This window comes from Ambystoma mexicanum, chromosome 1q (assembly GCF_040938575.1).
Source record: "Ambystoma mexicanum isolate Mex_15411 chromosome 1q, UKY_AmexF1_1, whole genome shotgun sequence".
Taxonomy (NCBI): domain Eukaryota; kingdom Metazoa; phylum Chordata; class Amphibia; order Caudata; family Ambystomatidae; genus Ambystoma; species Ambystoma mexicanum.
The window spans coordinates 694,044,756-694,071,112 of record NC_090922.1 but is presented as its reverse complement, the minus strand read 5'-3'; the positions used below and the strand labels follow the sequence as shown (position 1 = coordinate 694,071,112).

General features: G+C 43.6%; 1 protein-coding gene across 5 annotated transcripts in view; it reads left to right on the top strand.

Moving 5' to 3' along the window:
- The window catches only part of DUSP12 (dual specificity phosphatase 12), a 428,130-nt gene that overhangs the window by 11,247 nt on the left and 390,526 nt on the right, over nt 1–26,357 (top strand). Inside the window, exon 1 of one of the 5 annotated variants that reach the window (XM_069641293.1) lies at nt 18,556–18,577. The exons of the other annotated variants lie outside the window; for them this stretch is intronic. The gene's annotated coding sequence lies outside the window, so the exon portion shown is untranslated. Of the gene's footprint in view, nt 1–18,555; nt 18,578–26,357 lie in introns of those variants that run through there. 5 annotated transcript variants of the gene reach the window in all.

The window sequence follows — 26,357 nt, the reverse complement described above, 5'->3', positions numbered from 1 at the left end:
GATCTGGAATACTCCCCAATTGAAATCTTTCCGTTTTCTTTTTGGAGAAGCCTGCCACGAACTTGGTATAATAAATGGCTATCCCTAAAAAGGTCTTAGTTCTTCTTTTGACTTGGGGCCCGTTGCTTCTATCATTGCCTACTACAGAGTAATCCTGGGCTTTATGCCTTGAACTGACCTTGTGTAGCCCAGATACTCAACTGTGTTCATCTGAAAAACACATTTCTCGTGGCATAGCCTCACTCCTGCTGTCTTCAGTCTGTGCAACACTGTCTTTATTTTCGCATTGTGGTCTTCTTTCATTTTGCCACATGTTAGCATTTTTTTGGGGAAATGAGCAACATTTCATGGAGTAAAGAGTCCATCATCCTCTGAAAAATGGAAGCGCCTGATGACCAGCAGAATGGAATGCACGTGTATTGGTACGCTTTGAACTACGTGTTCAAAGCCAAAGAAAATCTTATCTAATGATAGGCATTGGGCATATCAAGCTTTGTGAATACTTGTCGGGTAACATATCAAGTCTGATATCCTAGGTAGAGGACCACAGTCCGAAATTCGTTCTCTGTTGAGACTGTTCAAATCAGCAAAGAGAGGGAACTGTTCTGATTGTTTCTGTCCGTACTTTGCAACACAGCCCTTTAGTGCTTTGAGCTGCTTCGATTGTCCATTGTTTTGAAAGTTTCTGCAGTAGATTCTGCCACGTTGCCTGCCTCTAGCGTCACCTGGTTTGATGGGGAGGTCACCCGACCATAGACGTACCGCTTGTGTACATATTTCTTCATGCATCCAAGGTTCTTCAAAAAATAACTTCGGTCAACTAGGACGCAATGGTATTGAGGCGTAAACCTGTGTTTCACATCTATTGTAAAGCATAATGTTCCCATCTTCAACGAAGTTGATTTTCGTCTGTGTAGTGCGGTCCTTGAAGTCTAGTCTGCATTTTTGGTAGCCTAGGGATTCTACTTTTGGGCTCTACCTATGCTGTGGTTTTGATGCATACTTTCTCAACTTTAACTTGGTTTGTGTCTACCATCTGTGGTGAAGCCCGCGGCGGGGCAAGGGCGCGGTGTTTGGCGCCGCTGGTGTTCGGCGTACGTGGAGGGAGGCACTCCTTGTGTTGGCCATCGGACGGGGGCGACAAGAAAAAGTAAGTGCAGACAAGTGTTTTGCACCTGGGACTGCTGGTGTCTTCTTACCTAACGGCGTAGAGCCCGTGAAAACCTGCTGGGGGCCGGACCCGGACCCGGGACTTCAGCACAGCCCTCTACTGGTCAGTTCTGAGGGGCTCCGTCATGTCCCTGAGGTCCTTTAGGGGTCATGCTGCGCCAAGGAAACTGGCCACGAAACCGGCTGGCTCTCTGCCATCTACCACGCCCTCGTTTTGCTTTGAGTCCTCTGAGTCCCTGTCCAAAGCCCCTGAGCATACACTAGCAAGAAAACTCCTGGTCATCAAGAGAAGTAGCCATCAGGGTGCAACCGAAAAATCTAGGCCCAAAGCAAAGTCCCATACCGCGGCCTCCTTATGTTCTGATACTGACCCTGTATACCGAGAGCCTATATATGCCGTGGAGGGTACGAAAGCACCCACCCCAGGAACCGAATGCGGGGGGGGGCCTAACTGGCTAACTTCCCAATGCAGAGCTGCAAAGGAACCCTCCCAACTCAGAAGCTCGAAGACACTGTCTGTCAAGAATCTTTGCCCACCGATTCTGGGAACTCTGAAGCCATGCCTCTGGCCAATGCCTCTGGCACAGGCATAGGGGGGGTTGGTGATGTGTCAGTTCTTCCTTTTGCATCCCTGGCACCTGTTGTTTCTGTCACCCCCCAACCCAGTTCGCCCATTGTAAGCCTACACCTGCCACCTGTTCTCCCACCTACCTCGGGCCCTATTTTCGTCTGCTCACCCCCAGCCACAGCTGCTACCACTTTGGATCTATTGGACACAGAAACCACTGGAGTAACCGAAGATAACCTCCCGGCTATCTCCACCTGTAGCTCATGGAGCGAGACCTTACCAGCATTGACCTCAGGGTCCTGCTCCTTTTCTCATCTAACCCCCTTCAGGGCTCTCAAACCCGTCACCTACAGTAGCTATTCCTCCACCGCTCCACTACAGAAGGAGGTGCATACTGTTGGCTGTTGCTCCTGTGCACAAGTGCTCTCTGAAATTGCAATCATCAAGAAACTGCTTCTGGTACTGATTGATGCCCGGGGAATAAGAGGGGAGGGGAAGGGTGGAGGGGACCCGCTGGGGGAGCCTTCCAGTATGCCCCCAGTTGGCAAGGGACTCAACCCCCCTCAGCTACCTTCAATTATTCCACCCTGCGAAAGGACCGCCAATGCATCAATGAGCCCTACTCGGGTTGTCCAGCTAATGCACCCCAACGCAGAGAGGGGCCACCCCACTGGGAGCATCGAACCAATTGTGATGGGAGAGTCCCCCAAGCGTCCTGACAATCAATCCTCCTAGGGAGGGAGGGAGGGAGCGGAGCACGTGGCTTCTGTCCAAGGGGGCGCAGCCCCAAGAGTCCTGTACATGGGGGGAAAAGAATTGCTACGGTTTTCCTGCATGGGGTACCTAAGTTGCCCTTGGGCAGGCGAGAACCAAGGGATGCCCTCTCAAACAAATGTCTCCACTGGCTACGTTCTGTTGGGAACTGTCCCTTTGTGACCAGGGAAGCGTTGGTGCGGTGCGTCAGACTGGCAGGCGAAGGTATAAACCCCTCTGACTCTGTTAAAATTGTCTTCAGGAATGGTCAAATGGCCAGGGAAGTTTTGAGAAGATCTGGGGGTTATGTGCGGGCCCCATATAGTGGGATTACAATTAGCTTGTGCCCCTATTTGGGAGCCGTTGCCCCACCTGGAACTGTCACACATTGTACTGTCCTGTCGGCAGCAAACTGTACTCCTCTGGGTAAAAGGCCTGTGGGGGGCCGCGTCTGAGTGACAAGGGTGGACAATTAGTCTTGTGACCATTTGGTCAAGTTAAGGGACCATGTGTAACGTAATGGGTCCTTGGGGTTGACTCCTTTTTCCACTCTATATATTTTCTGATCTATGGTGTTGGGTTATGGTGCAAAGATTGCATTTCCTTTTACGTGTTCTGATCTTGTTTATCTTGGGTTTGATGGATTCTTCAAACTGTAACTTGGATTTGTGCTATAATGTGTATTTTGTCGTTTAATGGTTGTTTTTATACATCCGAATAAACTTGTTTGACTGACTGATAATTGAATTTGAAGAATCATTTTTCCTTCATGATGTTTATTATTAAGGTTGCACTTTGAAAATCTCAACTAAGTCTGAAGGCTTTATTTTGATTGTGAGAAGTTTTCATTTACCATATGTGCATAAATAAGATGTAAATTCCAGTTTCTGCAGAATTTTGAATAACTTTCGAACTGATAACATTACAAACGTACTAGAGAGGTCCAACATTTTGGTCCTGGCCCTTGTACGTTGAGGGCCCTTGGGAGTGCATACAAGGGTTGCCGGTTGGCAACGGGTCTTGTTCGTGTATTTCTTCTCGGTCTCGGGTGGCCTTGACACTTTTCCCCTTTTTGCACCTGAAATAACCAAACAAGTTAAATAAACTCGTAGGACACCTTAGACATACATTTTTTTTTGTTTTTGTTTTTACTGGTTTGTTACAAACCTTTAAAATATACACATTATACCGTTTAAATCACATTTCCATTAAAATCTATTCACAAAGAAGAACAAAACAAAAGGAAAAAAGAAAAGAAGAAGAAACAAAAAATTATCTTTACAGATCACTACTTTTCACCTCCTTCAGTGTCAATTTTATCTCAGCCTCTGCTAATTTAGCAACAACTTCTTCCATGCAGTATGTTAGTTCGATTTTCAGTTTTTGGTTACTTTCACTGTGACATAGTTGCCACCAGTCCTCAGCATCTAGGGATTGTCTTTAGCTCATAAAATGACCCAGATGATTTGTTCTCGCCTGTCTTAGTGCTGAGCAGAATAGGGTTAGATGCTTTAATGTTTCCATCTGCTTCTCACATAGACGACACTCCGCTTTTATTAGTTGTTATTTTTCCAATAACTCAGAACTTCTCTTGTCCTGAATTGATTTAAGCGAAATTTCATGAATATGGATCTTCTTTTTCTATTTGGAAACTTCTCCAAATACTTTTGGATTTCGTTACACTTTTTTGTTTCCGGCGCAGTATGTTGCATCACTCTTTGTTTTTGTCGCAGAACTCCAGTATCAATCCAGTCTTGCATCCACAGCTTTTTTTGTAACTTCATTGGGATTTGTTTGCAAGATGTTATTATTGGTGTTAAGATCAGCCAGAGTGTCTTCACATCTCTGCGTCCATAGAGCTAGAATACTATCTCTACTTCCACTCAATAGAACTTTTAGGATCGCAAATTGGGGGCTTGTTGGCTCTATAATCATTTTGCAGTATAGTGTGAGTGTGTTCCATAGTACTCTAGCATTTATGGATACTAGGCTTAGCTCATATCTTATGCACACTGTTGTAACTCCTTTTGGGAGCCATAAAACTTTAGTCCAAAAGATATGTTCTAATGTGGCCCAATAATCCGCAGAGCAGCCCAATGCACATTCTGTGCCATATATCAAAGCAGGGACAACCTTTTGTTTATAAAAATCTAGCACTGGTCTTAAAGAAAATTTCCCAAATGTTTTTATTAGAACACTCGCCTGTATTGCAAGCTGTTTACATTTAACTTAGTTTTTTTAGACCATGGTGCGTCATTTAGGCTAGAGCTGACACACATGCCTAGATAGCATGTTTGCATCACCAATTTTTATATTTTCTTTTCCCAGATACCCCAAAAACATTTTTTTGGACTTGTTCCCTTGGTTCTTTCTCAGGTCTTGTAGAGTAAGGATTTCAGACTTGTTCGGATTGATGCACATTCCATTATTTTGGATATACTGTTCTAAGGCAAGCAGCTTGCGCTGGAGACCTATTGGTGTTAGGTCTAATAGTACCAGGTCATCAGCATAAACAATCCAATTCACCTCGTTTCCATGGGTCTTAGGTGGAAACATGGTGATACTTTCAAAGGCTTCACCAATATCAGCTATAAACGGATTGAAGATGATAGCTGCTAGAGGGCATCCTTGTTTGACCCCATGGAAAGTTTTTATTGGCGCCAATAGATTGCCTTTCTGATCCAATCTGACTTTGATATTCGTGTTTGTGTGGAGATCCTTTATTGCCATTAAAAGGCTTGGTGGACACTTCCAGGCTTGCATCTTACTCCAGAGTAGCTCTCGATCGATACTGTCAGACGCCTGGAAGAGATCCAAAACGCGAGATATACCTTTTTACTAGTTCTTATTGCTTTCATTTTTAGCAAATTTAGGATTAGAAGGTTTAGGCCACATCCCACTTCCTTTATGAACCCTGTTTGCCTAGGGTCAAAACGAGCACTCAATGTTATTCATGCAGACAGTTGTATTTGTAATTGTTGCATACAATTTTCCTAGGAAATCCAAGAGTGCGATGGGTCTGTAATCTTTTGGGTCAGATCTGTTACCTTTCTTGACAATGGGTGCAACTATGGCACTTTTCCAGATTAGGGGAGTCACTCTCTACTTAGCCACCTTTTGAGAATAGGATCTCACAGAATGCAGCCCAATCCTCAGGATTTTGCTTTATGACATAGTTGGTAAATCCATCAGGGCCGTGAACCTGTGATGAACTACATCGCTTTATGCTTGCCAGAATATCATCTTTGTCAAATTGAAGGTCCTATTTGGTTAGTATCGGTAAAAGAGGTTCTTTGATTTGGCTCTTGTCGTATAATGACGTAACCATTGGGATTCAGTGACCGTATTATCTTGTATCGCCATTTGTTGACAACTTTCGGTGTTAATAATTTTCCAGAATTCATAGGAGTTCTTCTTCTGCATGCTCGCCATAATTTTCTCGGCATCCTGTTGGTTTGCAATTATTCTGTGGGGGATTAACCAATTTTTATATTTTTGTTTACTTGTTTTTTTAAGGGCCATTTGTAAACTTTTGTCTTGGTGTTTGAGTTCTTTCCGTAATTGATGTTTTCTGTTGACAATTACACCATCATAAACGTGCTGAGGTCTAAATGCACAATTTTGAAGGCATTGTTCTTTTTCTATATAGAGCTTCAACAGATGGCTATATTCCACTTTGCTTTTAATGTCGGCATCTCGATCTCTACAGTAAGCTTCCATAATTGAGCACACATCCTGCGGTTTTATTCGTAGCCTGGTTCTGCCAGGCTCAGCTAAGACTGTATACACCCATTGACTTTTTTTCCTCCTTTCTAGTGGGATCAATGTCAATTTTAGCAGGTATGGTCACTTTCTGGAGTGGTTATCACTTCAAGGTTTTTGACTCGTTGTCCTATACCACCAGATACGAAGAAGTAATCTCAAATCGACTCCTGAGATTTCCGCCTCCATATTGCTTGTGCAGGGATTTCTCCCTTGGTATTACCATTTAACATTGTTGGATTTCTTCCTTCCATGTCTTCACACCATTTTAAGGCCACATTTTGTAATCTTTTATCAGTTATTGCATCGTCTCCACTAAGACCTGTACAATTTTGGTCTAAATCTCCACACAGAATTATGTTTAGCGATATTCCATCAGTGTTGATTTCATCAATCAAATCGGTCACTGCTTCCCTAAATCTAATTGTACCTGCTGTTTTATGTTGCCAGTATACATTAATAAAGTGCATCTGGAAAGTCTCATTGTTTTGTTCGCACTTTGATTTGATCACTGTGCTTTGTATAAAGGGACAGATTCTTAGAGCAGATAGTTCGAAAACCTGCATCCTTCCTTACAATTGTCATTAGACCCGCTGACGGACGACCCTTATGTCTCCTTATAGCTGGATTCATAGAGATTTCAAATTCATATGGCAGCTGTAAAGGGATTTCAGTCAGGCACACACCCATGTCTCGCCCAGCATGTAGTGCGCAAATGAAACCCTTATTTATTTTTATCTATAAGTTCAATATTCTTAATGATATACCATCATATCACACCCTTCTCCTGACCCCCCCCCCCGGTCACACAGAACCTGGAATCATGCTAGTTTGCAAAGGTAAATATTTATTTATTTAAAATTTAAATCACAATATATTTTAATAGATCACAACAATCACCAATGGGTGACAAGAACAATGAATAATATCTTTAATGCACTGGGAATCGGGTAATTAACACAAAAAGAATGCAGCAAAGAAAAGAATACTTTTGGGTTGGTTTGGAACAGATAGCACTGTGGTTAGAGGTTCCCCCTGCAACACCCCTAAACCCACCAATAGGCAATTTAAATAGATGTGAGGAGAGAGCAGGTACTCGGGGATAATACAGATCAAACAGAATATCACTCCCACCTTCCCTCCATAAAGAAAAGAGGAAAATGGATTTGACTTTAAACAATCAAAATTACTTTGAAATTGGCTGAACAAAAACACTAAATGTGTTAAAAAATGCTTAAATTATTATGAAATTCTACGGGAGCCGCTTTGAACAGATGCAAGCAATCCCAAGCAATTATTTAATCAAAAGAAAACATTTGAAATCTCAAAGGCAAAGTGGGAAATAATTTAAAGGAAATTCACATGTGTAAAACTTCTGCACAAAGGATATTCACGGCTAACTTTTACTATGCGATTCTGGGTTGTAGAGATAGCTAGGATATTAGGTATCCGTAGGAATTGTATTTCGTTTCTATCATCAAAACTGAGGGAGTTATGGAGGTTTTAGTGAGAGGTGTTTTCGGAAATAAAGACACCATTTTGGACAAGAATCTCAGTTTAAAATAAGAAAATATGTGTTTATGCTTTTACTCACGACTAGAGCATGCAGGCTAGACAACCAAGTTGGGGTCCAGTAAGCTCTGAGACTGTTTCATGACTTCAGTAACAGATCCCCAGCGCCTTCCCCGGCAGAACCAGTCCACACCCTCAAAGTGGGATTCTGGATGAGAGTTGCACAACTAAAATGACAATGTGGTTTTGGGTTGTAGAGATAGCTAAAGATGTTGGGTATCATTAGGAATTGAAATTTCGTTTGTATCATCAAAACGGAGGGAGTTATGGAGGTTTTAGTTTAACTAAAATGACTATGAAAATGACGCTTTGCAAATGGACAGGGGAAGATGGCACTAAAGATATTGACACTGTTACTGGTTATAAAATAGAGATAGTTCGGAGATTGGGTATAACAAGATAATGCAAGGTATACAATAGCTCTCTAGAGTCCTATTAATACTCACAATCCACTGGGATTTAAGATTTAGGCCCGTCAAGATTCTGGTAAATGGATCGGGTCTATCAAGGAAGGACAGCACATCAGGCGCGGGACAGGATCAACTAGGCCCGTCACTGGAACTGCACGGGATCTGCCCTTGTTTCTGGATATTTCAGATCAGCGGGATTGCATGTTCATCCGGCAAACCTTATGGTAGCAAGCCAGATAGTTTCAGGATGCCTCCCTACACCAAAGCACTTCACTGGGTTGTAAGGATAAGTTAAGGATTGTGGCCTAGCTGAAAATGGTTCAGCTACTTCTTGGCCTGGTCATCGGCATCTGGATCTGGAAGGATGTTAAAGCTGGATGTTGAATGCTGGAACAAAGTTCTTCGCTGAAATCAGAAGAGAGAGTCCTATGTGTTGTCAGATGTCTCTATTTATCCTTTCAAATGACATCACAAAAATGGGTGTATGGGCCGGCTTAACTAAACTTGCCCCTGTGAACTGGGATTGGGTCAGAGCTTTATCTCCACCTTGCATCTGAGTGATTGGATCAAAGACCGATTATGTCAAATTCATGGTTTGGCTTTTACAATCCTGAGAAACCGCCACTAGTATCAAAATCAAATTTTGTCCTAAATACATATTTATACATTTGTAACCTCTACAAAAATCGCACACAAGGATTACATATTTCATGGAGTGTCTATTCCTCAAAATCCCATAGCTGTGAGAACTTGTTTCGTCTTTTTGCAGCATTTTGTCCATTTCGCCATGAAAATATTTTCGAAACTTTCTCTGAATTTCCACAAATACAAATATCCATGTTTACCATAGGAATGTGTGTGTAAAGTTAAACAATTCTAGCATGAATACAGTTCACATAAAACCACATATATTGCCATTCTTGTTCGGAATATGTTACACAGTTCCACCACGTTTTGAAATGTAGTGCCAAAAATTAGACTAACAAATCTGCCCTTTTTATATTTTTCACCACTTCTAATAGCAAGTTAGGAGTCTCTAAAAATGTTTGGTCCGCCTTTTGTCTGTCTCTGGGACTCAAGGGGTAGCCCCCACCTTTGGGAACCTTCTGCAAGCCAAGTTTACAACCTCTTCCTACGTCCCTTTGCTGGCCTGGAGAATCTGCCATTGTTAAGTCTCTGGCTGCTGGCAAAAGTCTGTCCTACCCCACAGTTATCATATTTCACTGAGTATCTGCTGAGAGGAATGCCCTACCCTTTGGTGAAAACCTGTTTTTCAACTTCTTGCAGGCCAAGTTAGCCTAAGTTAAAATTTTATTTCTTGACTTGAAATCCAGCAGAAAACAAACTTGTTGCGTCGGATGACATGGATAAATTACATTCTTAGATTTAACATGTGGGATCAAAACAACTGAGATTTGTGTTCCTTTTACATTTGCTAATCCGGCAGATCTTTGGTTTTAGACAACTTTAAAGTTTAATCGGGAGAGCCCATTTGACAGGGGCTGTCATTCACAGGCAGTCCAGTTTTGCTGAACATTTTTGCTGTTTGTTCTCAACATTTTAGGACTTTGTCAATTCACAGTGCTTCATTAGATTAAATGAATTAGATTAAATGAATTTTAGCGCCAAGCAAGATTTTGAGTGTTGGGAAGTGTTATGTACAGGCATTTTGGAGTTTTAGCAGCTAAGTAAATGTCATTTACAGGCAAATTTGGGAGCTTTACTTGCAAAGCGCTGCTGCTCCCTCTGTACTCCATGTTTGCTTGTCATGGAGTCCACTGGCACTTTTTCTGCATCATGTGTTTTTTTCCACCACACATGCATCATGGGTGGCAGGTTGTGCAGCCATCTTTTTGGGTGTTGGAATGCGGTTTTGAAGGTTTTGGCGCACACAAAGTTTTTGCTGCCATTTTAATGTTTCTTGTACCATAGATAGCAGAATGAGGCCATATAGCATAGCAGAGAGGGTCAATACATCCCACAAATCCCCCCCACCCCCCATGACTTAATTTTGACTTCCAGTGGAGAGGGAGTCTGGCGATTGGGATGTTCTTTTCTGTCCACGTGGAAAAATTCTGTTGCTTCTCCTGTCAACGAGTGAGGCGTCACGCTCTCCTCGCCGGTTTGGGTTGAAATGGGACGATACTCCGGATTCCTTTGGTTTTTACTCCTGGTCCCCGAGTGGTCCTCCTTGGTGGTTCTTGGGATTTTAGTGCCAATCCTAGAAAACGGAACATAACACAGTTATGAAAATGTACCTACTACTGTTCCCACACATCTCCGGGGGATCTCAGCAGTGGGAAAGACACTTGCATTCCCTAACAATTGGCAATATTCCCCATCTATTATTCAGTCGTCATTTACTCATTTTCTCAGATGTAATCAATATTTAATAATTTTTCCAGGTGTCTGGAATTTCCCCCTCTGGGTTTCCGGTAAGTCCATCTATCTGCTGCAAAGTATGCCTGGGGTGGCAACTCTTTAGCTGGTTTACCCACTTGTCTTCCCCCTCCTGTCAAATTGCCCTTGGGGATGTGGATTCTGTAGGCCACTGGTGAGATTCTATCCACAATTTCAAAAGGACCCCGCCAAGTTGGGAGGAATTTGCGCTCATTGGCTTGGTTCCTTTTGGAAATTGTACAAGTAGACCCGGTCTCCTACTTGATATTCCTTTTTAGTTGTCTTAAGGTCATAGTGGGTCTTCATACTGTCTGCAGATCTTTCTAGATTCCGCTGAGCATACGCAAAAGCATGTTGAAGGTGTTTTCTCAGATTCTCAACATACTCATGAGTTGTGGAGGCATTTATCAAGGTCTGCTCTTGGGTTCTGTAGAGCAGATGCTGGGGTAACACCATTCTTCGTCAGGTCATCTGCTCAAATGGAGACATTTTTGTTGTTCTGGGCCGCCATGTTCATCTGAGTGTTCTGCTGAGCCCTCAATATGCGACCCAGATCCTGCGACAAGTTCTGAACCTGGCGCTCCAGATGGGACACCCACTCTGGCTGGTAGAGGTGTCTCTGGTCCATCCTAGGTTGATCACGGGAAGGGTAACTGTCCCTTCTCCCATAGTGCCCTTGGTTGGGATAGTTCTGGTACCCCTCCACCCTTGGCCTCCCCTCTCCCGGATTGTGCTGTCTGGGCTCGGGAAAGTGGGGAAAGAATGAAGGGTTGCTTTGGGGGTTGATGTTTGGTGGGTACCGGGGAAAGAAACTCAACCCGGCATTTGGGGGATTACTGCCCTCCTGGGGAAAGTTAGGAGGGAAGTTTCCTGGGTTGGCAGCTACCCGGTTGGGCTGGGGGAGTCCACAAATAGCCCAGGATGGGTCTGCTGCCCGTGTAACGGGGGCTGATATAGTCAGGCGAGTTAGTGGTGTCATTTGTGGGGTTACCTCCCTGACTACCTGTTTGGGGTTGGCCCGAGGGCCTTCTGGGTCTTGGTTAGGAGGATTTTGCACAGAAATATTTTTAGGCCCCCCATCACCAGATCTAAAATGAGGGTATCCTTCACCTCCGCCACCTTAGCAGCAGGGGTGTTGGTTGCTTTGGGGCTTTTATTGATACTACCGGTTTCTGCACTTCATACATGCGAGTTGCTTGTTTAATGTCCCAGTCTAGTGATCTCTTCTCATGAAAGTCTCTCACCAGCTGGGTCATAATGTATTTATGGAGTGCATGAAAGAAGGTATTGATGAACTCCCTACTGTCTGTGCGCACCCTCCTGGTGGTCTGCACAAAGGCGCGTTTTAACTCTTGTACAAATTCTTGTGGGTCCTGGTCTTCCCCATATTTCAGATTGTAGGCCGCCTTGCGGGCCTCTTGAGGGTTTCTATGTATAGAGAAATGCTTTAAGATGGCCACCCTATAGGTGGACCATCTTGAGTGGTTCTGATCCTCCAGCCCGCAAGGAAGCTGGAGTATTCAGGGGAAAATGTCCACTTGACATATTGAATGCAACTTTGGCTATCATTCAGGTGGAAAGTATCCATCATTTGCTCATACAACTCGAGGTGTTCCCAAAAGGAGTTTTGGCATTTTTATGATGGGGAGTTATGATGCTCCTAATGGCCTTGATTTGTTTCAGGGGATCTTTCAGTAGGGCCCTCTTAATTGTGTTGGCCTTTTTAGATTTGGTCACCCATGTCCACTCATCCTCTGATTCAGAGGCACTGCTACAGGAGGTGGCTATCTGATTCTCTAGGCTCTCCCTGATTCTGCGAGCTTGGGAATGGCTTGCAGAATGTGGGGGCCTAGTCTCTTGAGACCTGTGGCGCTCAGAAGAGTCTTCTGACTCTCCCTTGCTCCCAGGATTGGCTAAGTACCCCCCCCCCCCACTTCTCTAGCTGGGAAGAGGTTTTTAAGATGCTCTTTGTGGGCCTAGTTTCATGGAATTCCCCACCAAATTGGACAGACTGATCCCTTGGTAGGTGATATTTTTGAGGATCCAATTCTGATTCTCCCCTCACTGGAGTCTTCCTGATCAGAGAGGCAAGCCCTAATATTTGGGAATCTGTACATAGATGCCCGCCCATCCATTTCTGGTAGGCACTGATCTGCCAGTCCCATATTTCCCATTGTGCTGAAGTCTACCATCCCCGTGGCCCTTGGTTCATATGAGCCAGTGGACATGAGGGTGGCAGTCCATGGAACTGAAGGGATTAAAGTCCCTGATGACAGGAGTCCTGAGGTTGTGCTCAGGGGTTTCTCTGTCCCTTCTTACCTCATCTCTTTCAGCACCTACTCCCTGATGACATGGCAAAATCTGACCCTTTTGCTCCTCTATCTAAGGCCTTACTTGTCTCAATGATTTGCTCCTGCACGGCTATCTGTTTGTGGAGCCTGTAATTCTTTTCACAGAGAGCCTCATTGTCTCTCTGTCCTTCCTGACTGGATTGGAAATACTGGGCCAATTTTTGCTGCAGGAGACTCGCCTCCTGAGTTGGGTCATTATTGGCCTGAGTGTTCTTTGCCAGAGCGTCCTCCACCCGCCTGGTGTGCTCTAGTAGCTTTTCATAATCGGTTTTGATTTCATTAAACTCCTAAAGGGCCAGCTTTCTTTCCTCTAACTTAGTTTTTAATTGGCTGACTTCCTGGCCTAAGGTGTCCCTCTCCTGAGTTAGAGTGCCCCTCTGTGCAGCCAGGTCATCCCTGTGTTTTTTTAAATGCACTAGATTTCTGGCGCTCCTCATCAAATTCCTCTTGAGAGTGGAAGTCTTTAATAATTAATGTATTATTTTCCTCTTTCAAGGATTCCAGGTGGTTCTGTAACGTGACCATCTGTTCTGCGCATGCTCTGTTAAAAGTTAAATTGTTGCACCAGTTTCTGTTGACTCTGTTGTAAAGAGTCGAGCCTTTCCTGACATTCTTTTTGCAGTGTCTTTACCAGAGTATTTTGTTCTGCATTCTTTTGCAGTGAGATAGCCAGATCTTCTTTTAATTTGCCGATATACTGCCTAGCCTCTGTTTCTGATTCTTGGCTTTCCTGGAGCCTTTGCTCTGCAGAGTCCAGATTGGTCTGGATTTTCTGCAGTGCTTCCCCTTGCCTATTTGTCAAATCTATATTGTCTGCATGCTTTTCCTGTATGATTCCTATGTGTAGGTACAGGTAGGCCGCTATTTTGGCAATTTTGCACTGCTCCTCTTTTATTCTTGGGGCCATGTACAGCTCGCTAAGCGCTTGATGTAATGGACCCTTGTCCTGCCAGGTATCAAGGTCGATTGCAGTGACTTGTCTTATTTCCTGCAGCAATACCTGTTCATCCTGTTCGGGCCACTCACCTCTGACAAACAGTTTGTGCAGGAAGTGTTCCCTAGCAATATTAATTTCCACAGGGGTCGCCATTCCAGAAATTCTAATTTCCTTCTGACTTACCTCAGGGTTAATTTACTTTTGCAAACAGGCCCAATTCCTTTGAGTATTTCTTTTGAGGGGTGCTTGTACAGTGTAGCACAGTATACCAACCCAACAAGGTGTATGTACCCTGCCGGCTAGTATGCTGTGTTAGACTGTCACGAGTGGTAGGTCAAATTCAGGATCTCGGTCACGAGCCCCCAAGCTGTAAAGGGATTTCAATCAGGCACACATCCAAGTCTCACCCAGCATGTAGTGCACAAATGAAACCCTTTTTTATTTTTATCTATAATTTCAATATTCTGAATGATATACCACTCATATCGCACCCTTCTCCTGAGACCCCCCCCCGGTCACACCGAACCAGGATTCGGGCTAGTTTTCAAAGGTAAATATTTATTTATTTGAAATTTAAATCACAATATATTTTAATAGATAACAATCACCAATGGGTGACGAGAACAATTAATATCTTTGATGCACTGGGAATCGGGTAATGAACACAAAAAGAATGCTGCAAAAAAAAGAATACTTTTGGGTTGGTTTGGAACAGATAGCACTGTGGTTAGAGGTTCCTCCTGCAACACCCCTAAACCCACCAATAGGCAATTTAAATAGATGTGAGGAGAGAGCAGGTACTCGGGGGGGGGGGGGGGGATGGGATAATACAGATCAAACGGAATATCACTCCCACCTTCCCTCTTTAAACAAAAGAGAAAAACGGATTTGACTTTCAACTGGCAAAATGGCTTTGAAATTGGCTGAACAAAAACACTAAATGTGGTAAATGCTTAAATTATTATGAAATTCTACGGGAGCCGCTTTGAACAGATGCAAGCAATCACAAGCAATGATTTAATCAAAAAGAAAACATTTGAAATCTCAAAGGCAAAGTGGGAAATAATTTAAAGGCAATTCACACATGTAAAACTTTTGCACAAAGGAAATTCGCGGCAACCTTGTACTATGCGATTTTGGATAAAAACGCGTCAATCATACTGTTTTGCAAAATAAGAAAATATGTGTTATGCTTTTACTCCCGACTAGAGCATACAGGCTAGACCATCAAGTTGGGACACCGTAAGCTCTGACACTGATTCATGACTTCAGTAACAGATCCCCAGCGCCTTCCCCGGCGGAACCAGTCCATACACTTGAAGTGGGATTCTGGATGAGAATTACACTACTAAAATGACTATGAAAATGACACTTTGCAAATAGGGTAAGATAGCACTAAAGATTTTGACACTGTTACTGGTTATGAAAGTAGAGATAGTTCAGAGATTGGGTAGAACAAGATAATGCAAGGTATACAATAGCTCTCTAGCGTCCTATTAAAACTCACAATCCACTGGGATTTAAGATTTAGGCCCGTCAAGATTCTGGTCAATGGATCGGGTCTATCAAGGAAGGACAGCACATCAGGCGCAGGACAGGATCAGCTAGGCCGGTCACCGGAACTGCACAGGATCTGCCCTTCTTGTTTCTGGATATTTCAGATCAGCGAGATTGCGTGTTCATCAGGCAAGCCTTATGGTAGCAAGCCAGATAGTTTCAGGATGCCTCCCTACACCACAGCGCTTCACTGGGTTGTAAGGATAAGTTGAGGATTGTGGCCTAGCTGAAAATGGTTCAGCTACTGCTTGGCCTGGTCATTGGCATCTGGATCTGGAAGAATGTTAAAGCTGGATGTTGAATGCTGGAACAAAGTGCTTTGCTGGAATCGGAAGAGAGTCCTATGTGTTGTCAGATGTCTCTATTTATCCTTTCAAATGACATCACAAAAATGGTTGTATGGGCCGGCTTACCTAAACCTGCCCCTGTGAACTGGGATTGGGTCAGAGCTTCATCTCTGTCTTGCATATGAGTGATTGGATCAAAGAACGATGATGTCAAATTTGGGATTTGGCTTTTACAATCCTTAGAAACCTCCCCTAGCCACTAGTATCAAAATCGAATTTTGTCCTAAATACATACTTATACCTTTGTAACCTCTACAAAAATCACACACAAGGATTACATATTTTATGGAGTGTCTGTTCCTTAAATTCCCGCAGCTGTGAGACCTTGTTTCGCCTTTTTGCAGCATTTTGTCAATTTCGCCATGAAAACATTCTCAAAACTTTCTCCGAATTCCCACAAATATGCATGTTTACCATAGGAATGTGTGTGCAAAGTTAAACAATTCTAGCATAAATACAGTTCACATAAAACCACATATATTGCCATTCTTGTTTGGAATGTTACACAGTTCCACCACATTTTGAAATGTAGTGCCAAAAATTAGACTAACAAATCTGCCCTTTTTATATTTTTCACCACTTCTGATAGCAAGTTAGGAGTCTCTAAAAATGTTCATTGCATATTCTTTAACAGCAAATGGTCTGCCTTTTGTCTGTCTCTCGAGCTCAAGGAGTAGCCCCCACCTTTGGGAACCTTCTGCAAGCCAAGTTTACGACCTCTTCATACGTCCCTTTCCTGGCCTGGAGAATCTGCCATTGTTCAGTCTCTGGCTGCTGACAAAAGTCTGTCCTACCCCACAAATATAATATGTCAGTGAGTATCTGCTGAGAGGAATGCCCTCCCCTTTGGTGAAAACCTGTTTTTCAACTTCTTGTAGGCCCAGTTAGCCTAAGTTAGCCTAAGTTAAAATTGTAATTTCTTGACTTGAAATCCAGCAGAAAACAAACTTGTTGCATCAGATGCAATGGATAAATTACATTCTTAGATTTAATCTGTGGGATCAAAACAACTGAGATTCGTGTTCCTTTCCACAACAATCCTTTTTTTACTTTTGCTAATCCGGCAGATCTTTGGTTTTAGACAACTTTAAAGTTTAATCAGGAGAGCCCATTTGACAGGGTCTGTCATTCACAGCCCAGTGTGGCTGCACACAGATTTTTGACAGAAGCTGTCATTCACAGGCAGTCCAGTTTTGCTGAGAAAAAGTTTTGTTCTTAACATTTTAGGACTTTGTCAATTCACAGTACTTCATTAGATTAAATGAATTTTAGCGCCAAGCAAGATTTTGAGCGTTGGGAAGTGTTATGTACAGGCATTTTGGAGTTTTAGCAGCAAAATAAATGTAATTTACAGGCAAATTTGGGAGTTTTACTTGTAGAGCGCTGCTGCTCCATCTGTACTCCATGTTTGCTTGTCATGGAGTCCACTGGCACTTTTTCTGCATTTTGTGTTTTTTTTCTACCACACATGCACCATGGGTGGCAGGTTTTGCAGCCATCTTTTTGTGTGTTGAAACTCGGTTTTGAAGGTTTTGGCGCACACAATATTTTTACTGCCATTTTAATGTTTCTTGCACCATAGATAGCAGAGTGAGGCTGCATAGTATAGCAGAGTAGGTCAATACATTGGGCACGTATCCATCCAGGTTTCCTGCAGGCACAGGACGTCTAAATATTTAAGCCAATTAGAGGGTTTGTTAAACAAGTGAATAAAGCCTCTTGTGTTCCATGTTGCACTATTGTAGTTTTTTTATCATCTTGGCATTAGCTCTCATTATACCTGCCTAATGCTTCGGCCAGCCAGTTCCATTCACTTGTAGTTGGTGTTTTATTAACATAATTATTCTGACATTTATCTACTCCAGTCGGTTTCTGATTTTGTTTGATGATAATCCTGATTCTTTCTCCTGGTTCTGCTTCATGGAGAGATTTTTCATTGTTACTAGCGGACAAAACAGCTACAGATTTAACATTCAGGGCATCGTCTTGGTTCCTAAAGGGCTGAACAAAATGCAGTTCTTCTGGGCTCTGTTTTGGCGGTCCGCCAACAACTTCTGACAGACAACGTTCTTTATTCAGGCTGTCAGCTTTGTTATCTTCTCTCTCTTCAAAGATGTCAAAACCCAAGGAGATCAGGACCGGTAGTGCATCTATCAGTAGATCACAGATAATTATTGACTCAATATGTAGTCTTACTCTGTCATTTTGACATTCATCTACAAAGGCAACGGTTTTGATGTCATTAGTCTCAATAGTTCTCAGTGATGGTATATGATGTAGCAGCCGAAGCACATAGTTTCTATTGAGAATCAAACCATCTTTAATGGTTAGGATCAGTTCGAGGATCAATTGATGTTTAGATCTTTTATATTTAGTAAGCTTGGTTCATTTCGAAGCTTTGCTCCAATTTGACTTTTGGTTCTTTTGATCCATGTGTCTGTTAATGCTCTCAATCCGGTCATTACTTCAGCATCTTGTATTTTGTTGGAAACCGTTCCATCGCTATTGTGATGCTTTCTTTCTTCACATGGTACAGTACTGCTCACTTTCATTGACAGATAGGTCTTCTCGGTTTCAGAATGTTGCAAAGCCAATCTGATCCTTTTTTCATCTAAAGTCGGGAACTTTGTTTTTTTTTTTGGTTCCACAGCTATCTCTTTCGCCTAGCAGATGGAAGGAAAAGTTGACATCATCTAAGCGATGCTTGGTCCTGAGGAGTATTATCTTCTATTGTCACGGAATTATCGCCAGTAAGTGGTTCTTGGATAGAATTTCGCTCTGCTTCATTGGATTCAGCTTTGCTATCATCTTGTTAGTCATCACCATCTTCTTAAGTGGATAGATTTAACAATTCAGCCACGCTGTCTTCAGAGCTAACAGCTTTCTCGATTACTTTCAGAGATTGCTCGCTAACTTGAGACACCGCTACATTTTGATTTAGTCCCATTTGACTCTTTGCTCGCTCAGAGTTTACAAAGACATTTACGGATTTTATGTTTCTCAGGAATGTTCTCGAACTGGCGCTCGTTCTGTTCTTTTTTTTTTTATTATTGTTTTTTTGGTTTTCTTTGTATCAACTTGTTTGTTACTTTCTTTTTTGATTGAAAAATTGCATAATTTGCATCTTTTTTTGGAGACTTGATGCTGTCAGAAATCTCTGAATTTCCCATTAGTCCTTCTCCTTTAGCTGATGTAGATGGCTTAGGAGAAGTTAAATCGTAGTCAATCGCCTTGTGTGGCATTATACTTGGACTTTTTGGCCCTGATATCCTCATCTTAGTCATTTCTTTTATTGCATCGCATTCTTGCGCGATTTCTAAATCGATGACTTCCAACTCTTGTTTTTTCTCAATGATGTTTATATTTTTTGTTTTCGCCACTTGTTTCAACAGAGCCCCACTTCCTCCTTTTTCTACTGTTTTTTTTATGTCTGATGTTAGTATTTGAGTTGGCTAATTGTACAGAGCCATCAGCAACAATTCTTTCTACTTGCGTTTGTAATGTTTTTGCCATTGAACCTTCTGGGTTATCTTGAATCTGAGATTCATTCGGGGCATCCGATTTCTCCAGTAGATGAGTGCTCTGGTTGCATTTCAGAAGACCCAGTGCTTGACTTCAGTTAGTTGTCGCTTATCTTCGCTGTTTCGTTTTTGATCCAAAAGCTCCTTGAGGGATAACTCCATTCTTTTGTTGTCTTCCCACGTTTTCAATTTAAATAAGTCTCATTCCTTTTCAATGCTTACAAGTTTAGTGTTCATTAATGCTGATAACGTTGTTAGGTCTTTTATGTTGTCATTCATCTGCTCATAAACTTTTAGGAGCGGAGAAATTGAAATGGTCATGGTTAACATTAAGTACGGATGAAGCTCTTGTATGACATTCTTCACAATTTAATCGGTACTATGGCTAGGCATCTTCGATCTAAATTTGTCTCTAGGACCCAAACGCCTAATTTTAGGAAAATCGCATTCAATAATTGAGGAGTCCAGTGATGAGTCAGCAGAAGAAGAATCATGAGACCATGACACTGTCTGGGCTCTCGGTGGACCTCCTTTAATAATAGTGCACTTGCTTCTATTTGAAGATATATTGTCTTGACCTATGTCCAGTAAGTGCTGCTGTTTGTTTCTCTGCTGCGAGCAAGTGACCGGTGGTGATAGACAACTATCAATGCGTCTTCTTTTTTGGGCGCCCGCTGGCGACTTATTGCTTGTCCATGTAAAATTATTTAGGGATTTTATTTCTCCTGACATGTGAACGGCATGCACTTATTCTTGTTTTTTTTTTTTTTTTAAATTTATTTTTTATTAGATTTTGTTTCAATCAAGGTCACAGCAATTTACTGGAAATCAACCAAAAATTTAACTTATATCCCTGTCAAGCATATTCAAAACCAATCTAATCCAAAGTTGCATTTCAACATAAATCTCATAAGTTTTCCATTCTTAGTTTGTACCAATTTGCAGTGACCTATACATTTGCTATTGTTCTAACCCTCTCCCTCCTCCTCCCCCCCCCCTCTTGCCCCCCAAAGACACTATTTACATCTGATGAGGGTTGTGTTGCTTAGAATTTGGTGAGTTGCATAGCGGGTTTTGGAGGCCACCTTGTTGGGGACCTTGTCATGTTACATCTCCTTCTTGAGTTGCATGATCTGTTAGAGGGTGTCTTTTTACAGCGTGGGGTTATAGGGTTGGCTAGTCATCACATGTTAGTGTATTGTTCCTGGCATATACTTATTAAGGAACTCCATCCACATAGTGTCGCATTGTGTGAATTTCCCATGTAGGGATGATGTTATTTTCTCCATGGTGCATATATTGGATGCTACGTTGACCCATTCTTTCTCAGTCGGGACTATGGTGGATTTCCATTTTCTGGCTAAGGGAGCCCTTGCAGGTAATAGCAACTGCGCCACCAGGTCTTTGACCCTCCTCCACCCATCTTCTATTTTTTCGAATCCAAACAAAATGAGATAGAGGTCTGCTGTTCTTTAAATCCCATCTAGATCCCTGATCCACCCCAGTACCATCCCAATATACTTTAATTCGAGGGCAGCCCCACCACAAGTGCCAGTAGTCTGCCGAGGATCCACATCCTCGCCAACGGAGCGGACTGGATGATTGGTACATTTTGGAGAGTCTATGCGGGTCATATTGCCATCTGTTTAATAGTTTGATTGCGTGGAGCTTGTATTGGCATGAAATCGAGGCTTTAGGTGCCGCTCGACATATCTTTCCCCATCTCTCTGGATCAATATTTCCCCTATGTCTCTCTCCCATTTTAGTCTGAGGTGTTCTGTTGTGCCCTTTCCTGCTTCTATCAGTGTTTTGTATAGAACCAAAATCAGTCCTTTCGTTTCTGTCCAATAGTTTAATAGGGATTCAAATGGGGTGAGTTCTCTTCTTAGTTTATTTTTCCATTCAGGTTTCGTCAGGACACCTTTGATCTGCAGGAAGTGGAATGCGGACAGTACGCCTACTCCCAAGGCTAGCTCTAAATCAGGAAGTGTGATAAATGAGTCTCTCTTCAGGAGCTGCCTTAACCTTTCTAAGCCCGCTTCGTACCAGGATTGAAATCTTTCTACATTGGGAATCTGGTCATTAATGCCGGGGGACCACAGGTGACTCAGTGGTGATGGCCATGTGGTGATGTTATTCATTTCAGTACTATGTCGCCATATTTCCCATATAGTTTCTAACATCGGGTGTGCTTTCAGTCTCCTCAATACTATCCTCCTAGGAGCCCATAGCCACTCGGAGACCGTTACTGGGGACAGGTAGTGGTTGTCCATTGAGCTCCACTGGGGCTCTTTTTGATTGCGGAGGTGAGGAATGAGAACTCATAATTGGACCGCTTCATAGTATTTTTGAATATCTGGGAGGCCCACCCCGCCTCTATCTTTGGGTAGTGTCAGGTTGTTTTATGCAATTCTGGCTTTTTTCCCCTGCCATAGGAACTTTACAATCGCCTTCTTGACTTCCAGAAAGAATTTTCGTGGCATCTTAATGGGGAGCATTTGAAAGGGGTATAGAAACCTCGGGAGACAGGTCATTTTTATTGCATTGAGGCGTCCTAGCCAGGATATGGTCAATTTGTCCCACCGGGCAAGGTCTGTGTGGAAATTTTGGAGGAGCGTAGGGAAATTGGCTTCATAGAGATCTTCTAATTTCCATGTGACTTGTATACCTAGGTACTTTAACTTGCTATGCTCTATCAGGAGACCTAGCATGGAGTATCTATCATTGTTCATTCCCGCAGATCCCTGTCGGAGGGTGGGGGGGGGGGTGGGGAGGGGGAGTAGTGACTTCGATTTATTAACTTTAAACCCTGATATGTGGCCGTATTCCTCCAGGAGGTACAGTACCCTGGGGATGGATGTATTTGGGTTTGTCACATGGAGGAGCATGTCATCGGCGTACAGTGCTACTTTGTACTCTGCCTGCCCTAGTCTCATTCCCTCTACCAGGGTGTCTTCTCTCATTTTTTGGGCCAGAGGCTCTACTGAAAGAGCGAAGAGGATGGCTGAGAAGGGGCATCCCTGTCGGGTGCCGCGTTTTAATTTAAACCATCTTGAATATTTCCGGTTAACCGATACTGAGGCCTTGGGTGCTGTATAAACTGCTTATTCTGAGTTTCGGTCCTATTCCTACTGTGCGGAGGACTGCTGCAAGGAAGTCCCATTCCACTCTGTCGAAAGCTTTTTCAGCATCAATAGAGAGCAGGGCGGGCTCGTCATTCATCGCTTGCGAGGCTGCAACCAAGTGGAGGGTCTTCCGCATAGTGTCTGCCCCTTGTCTCCCGATTATGAACCCGACTTGGTCAGTGGATGAGGTGGGGCATGTGGGTCTCTAGCCTAGCTGCTAATACCCTGGTGTAGATTTTGGCGTCCACATTAAGTAGAGATGTTGGGCGATATGACCCGCATTGTTTAGGATCTCTTCCTTCCTTGGGAATGACTGTTATAAGCGCTCCGACAAAGGAGTCGGGAGCTATTCCTGATTCAAGAATTTCATTGAATAATTCGTCCAGGAATGGAGTGAGGTGGGCACTGAAGGTTTTGTAGAAGCCGGCTGTGAATCCCTCTTCTCCTGAGGATTTGTCCACTACCAATCTTTTAACTGCATCCTGCATTTCCTCTCCTGTTATTGGGGACTCCAGGTGGGCTGAGTCCATGGCCATGGCTGCCATTTTGGGGAGGTTGATGCCGGCGAGGTAATTATCTATTACCCCCGAGTCTGGATCTGTCTCTGAGGTGTATGATTCATAAGTTAGCAAACGATTCGGGGATGGATAGATTACTTGATCCCTGGTCGGGGTTGTCATCTGTTACTTCTGTTACCCTGAGCTCTGCTCGTTGCATTCTGAGTCTAGCTGCCAGTAGTGCGTCAGCTTTGTCACCTTTTTCGTAAAGTTTTTGTTTCAAAAGATGCAGCCTACGCACTATTTGACTATGCTCTAAGTGTCTGAGTTCTTCCCGTTTCTTTTTCGCCTCTTGAATCTTGTTAGGGTCTGTGATATCTCCCTCTCTAGCTTCCTTGTCTAAGTGACATATTTCGCCCATGAGTCTATTTTCGATCAGCGTTCTTTCTCTTTTCTTCCGGGGCCACTCCCGTATGAGGACGCCCGTCCAGGTTGCTTTGGCCGCTTCCCAAACCCCCTGTTTGGAGACCTCCCCGGTATTGTTGGCTTTGAAATATTCTTCAATCTCTTTTCCAATTTGATTTTAAAGACCGAGTTTTCCACAGGGTCTCGTTACATCTCCATTTCCCACCTCTAGTTGGTAAATGTTCCCACTGTATGTCAACTGTGACCATGTCATGATCTGACCATGTTACTGGGGTGATCTCTCTGTGTGTTGTGACGTTGTGTAACTCTTGTGAGAGGTAAATATAATCAATTCAGGTGAAAGTGTTGTGTGGGGCTGAATGGAACGTATATCCTCTCTCATCCGGGTGCATTTCCCTCCATACATCAACCACCACATACACCTGCATAATTTTTGCATAATCGTTACGGTCCCCTCTTATTCCGTTATCAGGGGCTGGGTTGCCCGCTTTCCGATCCAAGTCCTGGTTTGCCCATAGATTAACGTCCCCGGCTAGGACAATGCGCCCAGTAGCCGCTAACATTATTTTGGGGATGGTTCTAGAGAGGAATCTGAGTTGACCCACCAACGTTTCCAATGGTTCCAGCTACTAGAAGGGCACGCCCCTCTGTGTCTGACCAGGTCTTAGCGGCCTGGAACTCGATTCCCTTTCTAATGAGGATTCCCACTCCACCTCTAAGCAGCGCTCCAGATCCGCAAAATTCCATGCCCATACGTTTCCCCAGGATAGATCTCCCCTCCCCCCTCATGTGTTTGGTTTCTTGTAGGAGGGGGATGTCGATTTTGGCTCTCCGAAATTCCCTCAGTACTAGTGACCTCTTGGTTGGCGAGTTAAGCCCTTTAACATTAAGCGTCCCCACCCTCAAGGGGCCCCATTTGCCAACTTCAACGATGGCCATCTTTGTGTTGTATCGTGGTTTCCAAGATATTAAACTGCAACCCCCTATGTTCTGTCTCTTGATCGAGCCTTGATACTTTGCCCCCATCAGCAGTAATTAATGATTCTACTTCGGTCTTTACTACTACCTTATCTTGTAACCATTTCCCCCCTCCCTCCCTCCATGTGGCGGCGTCCGAGCAGATCCAATTGGATTCACTGAACCAGCAACAAACCACCAGTGGGGACCGTCACCTCACGGTCATATTGCTTAAATAACTTCCACATAACCTTGAGCCCCTACTTCCTCCCCTGCCGTTCAAACCTCCTCTTACAACAGTCAAACGTAATATTTTTTTTTTGTGTGTAGAACCAAAAACTGTCACTGTTCAAGTCGCCAACGTAGCATGAAGCCGGTATTTGCTAATCGGGTTCACTTGCCCCCCTCTGTTGAAATGTTGCCTCTTCGATATTTTCTAGATCACTTCACTCTCTGTCTCTTAGGGCCTTGAATTCACCATTCTCTCCTTTCGCCCCTCGATGAATCTCCATTGTCCCTCTGCTCACGTGTCTCCACGAGCTCGGATATACGTGCCTTTTTATTTCTTTCTCTGATTGTAGTACAATCTTCGTGCCGTTGTGCTCAAAAGAGAGAGAAGGGGTACCCCCACCTGTATCGGGTGTCTCGTTCCTTCGACCATTTCGTCAGGGGGCCACACATCCTCCTAAGAGCTAGCGTCATGGCGGATAGGTCCTGGTATATGGTTATTTGTGCTCCATTGAGTGATCACACCTCAGTGCCTTGCTATTTGAGAATCTTAGCCTTGTCTTGATATCAGTGGAAGCGGGCGAGGACCAATCTTGGGCCTCCCGACGGACATCCTGCCCTGTGGATCCATTCGGTCCTTGGTTCGTCGATTGCGTCATCGGCTGCCAGGAGCTTAATGATGTTATGGAGCGTTGCTTTTAAGTCCTCTTCTGTTTCGCCCTCCCGTTCCAGAATTCCAAAAAAGCGCAAGTTGTTGCATCTCTCTCGATTTTCCAAATCGTCCATTTTCTTTCTGCTCGAGGTCTGTTAGTGAGTTCCAGCTGTGTTTCCATGGTATCTATTGAGGTTTGATTATTTTCTACCCCATCCAGCCTATCCTCGATTTTGTCCATGCGTTGGGTAATCTTATCGATTTTGCCCCCTATTTTGGCTCCCATATTCTTTATCTCAGTTAACAGAGCTGCTATGTCGCCCTTTGTGGCCTCCTTTTCGCTGTGCCCTGTTGCTTCGGTTGCCATCATGGGGGGGGCAACAACGTTGTGAGCAGGAGGAGCGTAGGCGTAAGTAGCTAGCTTTTCTTTTGCCTGCATATATTCAGGAGACTTTCCCGCTATCTCTGTTGTAGGTCCTGCGTGGGTGGGGCGCAGGGGCTTTATACCTGGGCTAAGTCGTGCGCTCTCAGTTTTCTATTTGTTCTATGTCCAAGCTGTCCCTTCTGCTTTCGTGTGGCCAGTTTATTGCGCTGTTTTCCTTCTAGGTGGTCTTTGCGGTCTGCGTGGTCTGCGGATCAGAGGAGAAACTGAGATGCTCTTGCGATGTCGGCTCTTATATGTGGTGGGTCACCTGAGGAGGCACACGCCCCTTTTGCGGGGGCCCAACCCTCCGTCCTTGTGGCCTTTTGTTGGTTTGGTGAATTCGGAGTGGAATCCTCTTTCTCTCGCTGAGTGGTGGTACTTTATGGAAGACGTTTCTTGATGGGAGTTGTATAAGCTCCTTGAGGCAACTGTGCACGCTTTAAGTTATGAATAGTAGGTGGGTTGCCCTGTTGTCAACAGCTTCTTTCTCATTCCATATAGGGGACATGCGGTTTATGGCACTCAGTGGCTTTCCTTTGCTTGACTCTGTTCTGTTATATACCCTGCACTTGTGGGCATTGTTCTTTGGGGTGTGGGGAGGTTATGTCCCTCTTCTTCTTTTTTTTTTTTTTTTTTTTTTTTTTTTTTTCAGTTATTGTTTTTTTAATAATGTTTTTTTTCCTCCCTTTTTTTGAGTTAT